The sequence below is a fragment of the Paramormyrops kingsleyae genome, chromosome 2 (genome assembly GCF_048594095.1).
Source record: "Paramormyrops kingsleyae isolate MSU_618 chromosome 2, PKINGS_0.4, whole genome shotgun sequence".
Classification (NCBI taxonomy): domain Eukaryota; kingdom Metazoa; phylum Chordata; class Actinopteri; order Osteoglossiformes; family Mormyridae; genus Paramormyrops; species Paramormyrops kingsleyae.
Window position 1 is genome coordinate 37,475,272 of NC_132798.1, and position 5,135 is coordinate 37,480,406.

The following is a 5,135-nucleotide window of genomic DNA, read 5'->3' on the forward strand; positions in this document are numbered from 1 at the left end:
TTGTCATGATTTCTTCACGAAAACACGTTTTCCTATAATGGTAGGTTGAACTCTTATAGGGGAAGCGCAGGTTTCATGAAAACAACTCAGAATGTCAAGTTATAATGAAATCTTCATTTTGTGTTAGTTTGTCATGATATCTTCACGAAAACACGTTTTCCTATAATGGTAGGTTGAACTCTTATAGGGGAAGCGCAGGTTTCATGAAAACAACTCAGAATGTCAAGTTATAATGAAATCTTCATTTTGTGTTAGTTTGTCATGATTTCTTCACGAAAACACGTTTTCCTATAATGGTAGGTTGAACTCTTATAGGGGAAGCGCAGGTATCATGAAAACAACTCAGAATGTCAAGTTATAATGAAATCTTCATTTTGTGTTAGTTTGTCATGATTTCTTCACGAAAACACGTTTTCCTATAATGGTAGGTTGAACTCTTATAGGGGAAGCGCAGGTTTCATGAAAACAACTCAGAATGTCAAGTTATAATGAAATCTTCATTTTGTGTTAGTTTGTCATGATATCTTCACGAAAACACGTTTTCCTATAATGGTAGGTTGAACTCTTATAGGGGAAGCGCAGGTTTCATGAAAACAACTCAGAATGTCAAGTTATAATGAAATCTTCATTTTGTGTTAGTTTGTCATGATTTCTTCACGAAAACATGTTTTCCAATAATGGTAGGTTGAACTCTTGTAGGGGAAGCGCAGGTTTCATGAAATGAACTCAGAATGTCAAGTTATAATGAAATCTTCATTTTGTGTTAGTTTGTCATGATTCCTTCACGAAAACACGTTTTCCTGTAATGGTAGGTCGAACTCTTATTGGGGAAGCGCAGGTTTCATGAAAACAACTCAGAAAGTCAAGTTATAATGAAATCTTCATTTTGTGTTAGTTTGTCATGATTTCTTCACGAAAACACGTTTTCCTATAATGGTAGGTCGAACTCTTGTAGGGGAAGCGCAGGTTTCATGAAAACAACTCAGAATGTCAAGTTATAATGAAATCTTCATTTTGTGTTAGTTTGTCATGATTTCTTCACGAAAACACGTTTTCCTATAATGGTAGGTCGAACTCTTATAGGGGAAGCGCAGGTTTCATGAAATGAACTCAGAATGTCAAGTTATAATGAAATCTTCATTTTGTGTTAGTTTGTCATGATTTCTTCACGAAAACACGTTTTCCTATAATGGTAGGTCGAACTCTTATAGGGGAAGCGCAGGTTTCATGAAATGAACTCAGAATGTCAAGTTATAATGAAATCTTCATTTTGTGTTAGTTTGTCATGATTTCTTCACGAAAACACGTTTTCCTATAATGGTAGGTCGAACTCTTATAGGGGAAGCGCAGGTATCATGAAAACAACTCAGAATGTCAAGTTATAATGAAATCTTCATTTTGTGTTAGTTTGTCATGATTTCTTCACGAAAACACGTTTTCCTACAATGGTAGGTCGAACTCTTGTAGGGGAAGCGCAGGTATCATGAAAACAACTCAGAATGTCAAGTTATAATGAAATCTTCATTTTGTGTTAGTTTGTCATGATTTCTTCACGAAAACACGTTTTCCTATAATGGTAGGTTGAACTCTTGTAGGGGAAGCGCAGGTTTCATGAAAACAACTCAGAATGTCAAGTTATAATGAAATCTTCATTTTGTGTTAGTTTGTCATGATTTCTTCACGAAAACACGTTTTCCTATAATGGTAGGTCGAACTCTTATAGGGGAAGCGCAGGTTTCATGAAATGAACTCAGAATGTCAAGTTATAATGAAATCTTCATTTTGTGTTAGTTTGTCATGATTTCTTCACGAAAACACGTTTTCCTATAATGGTAGGTCGAACTCTTATAGGGGAAGCGCAGGTATCATGAAAACAACTCAGAATGTCAAGTTATAATGAAATCTTCATTTTGTGTTAGTTTGTCATGATTTCTTCACGAAAACACGTTTTCCTACAATGGTAGGTCGAACTCTTGTAGGGGAAGCGCAGGTATCATGAAAACAACTCAGAATGTCAAGTTATAATGAAATCTTCATTTTGTGTTAGTTTGTCATGATTTCTTCACGAAAACACGTTTTCCTATAATGGTAGGTTGAACTCTTGTAGGGGAAGCGCAGGTTTCATGAAAACAACTCAGAATGTCAAGTTATAATGAAATCTTCATTTTGTGTTAGTTTGTCATGATTTCTTCACGAAAACACGTTTTCCTATAATGTTAGGTTGAACTCTTGTAGGGGAAGCGCAGGTTTCATGAAAACAACTCAGAAAGTCAAGTTATAATGAAATCTTCATTTTGTGTTAGTTTGTCATGATTTCTTCACGAAAACACGTTTTCCTATAATGGTAGGTTGAACTCTTGTAGGGGAAGCGCAGGTTTCATGAAAACAACTCAGAAAGTCAAGTTATAATGAAATCTTCATTTTGTGTTAGTTTGTCATGATTTCTTCACGAAAACACGTTTTCCTATAATGGTAGGTTGAACTCTTGTAGGGGAAGCGCAGGTTTCATGAAAACAACTCAGAATGTCAAGTTATAATGAAATCTTCATTTTGTGTTAGTTTGTCATGATTTCTTCACGAAAACACGTTTTCCTATAATGGTAGGTTGAACTCTTGTAGGGGAAGCGCAGGTTTCATGAAAACAACTCAGAATGTCAAGTTATAATGAAATCTTCATTTTGTGTTAGTTTGTCATGATTTCTTCACGAAAACACGTTTTCCTATAATGGTAGGTTGAACTCTTGTAGGGGAAGCGCAGGTTTCATGAAAACAACTCAGAATGTCAAGTTATAATGAAATCTTCATTTTGTGTTAGTGTGTCATGATTTCTTCACGAAAACACGTTTTCCTATAATGGTAGGTTGAACTCTTGTAGGGGAAGCGCAGGTTTCATGAAAACAACTCAGAAAGTCAAGTTATAATGAAATCTTCATTTTGTGTTAGTTTGTCATGATTTCTTCACGAAAACACGTTTTCCTATAATGGTAGGTTGAACTCTTGTAGGGGAAGCGCAGGTTTCATGAAAACAACTCAGAATGTCAAGTTATAATGAAATCTTCATTTTGTGTTAGTTTGTCATGATTTCTTCACGAAAACACGTTTTCTTATAATGGTAGGTTGAACTCTTGTAGGGGAAGCGCAGGTTTCATGAAAACAACTCAGAATGTCAAGTTATAATGAAATCTTCATTTTGTGTTAGTTTGTCATGATTTCTTCACGAAAACACATTTTCCTATAATGGTAGGTTGAACTCTTATAGGGGAAGCGCAGGTTTCATGAAAACAACTCTGAAAGTCAAGTTATAATGAAATCTTCATTTTGTGTTAGTTTGTCATGATTTCTTCACGAAAACACGTTTTCCTATAATGGTAGGTCGAACTCTTGTAGGGGAAGCGCAGGTTTCATGAAAACAACTCAGAATGTCAAGTTATAATGAAATCTTCATTTTGTGTTAGTTTGTCATGATTTCTTCACGAAAACACGTTTTCCTATAATGGTAGGTCGAACTCTTATAGGGGAAGCGCAGGTTTCATGAAATGAACTCAGAATGTCAAGTTATAATGAAATCTTCATTTTGTGTTAGTTTGTCATGATTTCTTCACGAAAACACGTTTTCCTATAATGGTAGGTCGAACTCTTATAGGGGAAGCGCAGGTTTCATGAAATGAACTCAGAATGTCAAGTTATAATGAAATCTTCATTTTGTGTTAGTTTGTCATGATTTCTTCACGAAAACACGTTTTCCTACAATGGTAGGTCGAACTCTTATAGGGGAAGCGCAGGTATCATGAAAACAACTCAGAATGTCAAGTTATAATGAAATCTTCATTTTGTGTTAGTTTGTCATGATTTCTTCACGAAAACACGTTTTCCTACAATGGTAGGTCGAACTCTTGTAGGGGAAGCGCAGGTATCATGAAAACAACTCAGAATGTCAAGTTATAATGAAATCTTCATTTTGTGTTAGTTTGTCATGATTTCTTCACGAAAACACGTTTTCCTATAATGGTAGGTTGAACTCTTGTAGGGGAAGCGCAGGTTTCATGAAAACAACTCAGAATGTCAAGTTATAATGAAATCTTCATTTTGTGTTAGTTTGTCATGATTTCTTCACGAAAACACGTTTTCCTATAATGTTAGGTTGAACTCTTGTAGGGGAAGCGCAGGTTTCATGAAAACAACTCAGAAAGTCAAGTTATAATGAAATCTTCATTTTGTGTTAGTTTGTCATGATTTCTTCACGAAAACACGTTTTCCTATAATGGTAGGTTGAACTCTTGTAGGGGAAGCGCAGGTTTCATGAAAACAACTCAGAAAGTCAAGTTATAATGAAATCTTCATTTTGTGTTAGTTTGTCATGATTTCTTCACGAAAACACGTTTTCCTATAATGGTAGGTTGAACTCTTGTAGGGGAAGCGCAGGTTTCATGAAAACAACTCAGAATGTCAAGTTATAATGAAATCTTCATTTTGTGTTAGTTTGTCATGATTTCTTCACGAAAACACGTTTTCCTATAATGGTAGGTTGAACTCTTGTAGGGGAAGCGCAGGTTTCATGAAAACAACTCAGAATGTCAAGTTATAATGAAATCTTCATTTTGTGTTAGTTTGTCATGATTTCTTCACGAAAACACGTTTTCCTATAATGGTAGGTTGAACTCTTGTAGGGGAAGCGCAGGTTTCATGAAAACAACTCAGAATGTCAAGTTATAATGAAATCTTCATTTTGTGTTAGTGTGTCATGATTTCTTCACGAAAACACGTTTTCCTATAATGGTAGGTTGAACTCTTGTAGGGGAAGCGCAGGTTTCATGAAAACAACTCAGAAAGTCAAGTTATAATGAAATCTTCATTTTGTGTTAGTTTGTCATGATTTCTTCACGAAAACACGTTTTCCTATAATGGTAGGTTGAACTCTTGTAGGGGAAGCGCAGGTTTCATGAAAACAACTCAGAATGTCAAGTTATAATGAAATCTTCATTTTGTGTTAGTTTGTCATGATTTCTTCACGAAAACACGTTTTCTTATAATGGTAGGTTGAACTCTTGTAGGGGAAGCGCAGGTTTCATGAAAACAACTCAGAATGTCAAGTTATAATGAAATCTTCATTTTGTGTTAGTTTGTCATGATTTCTT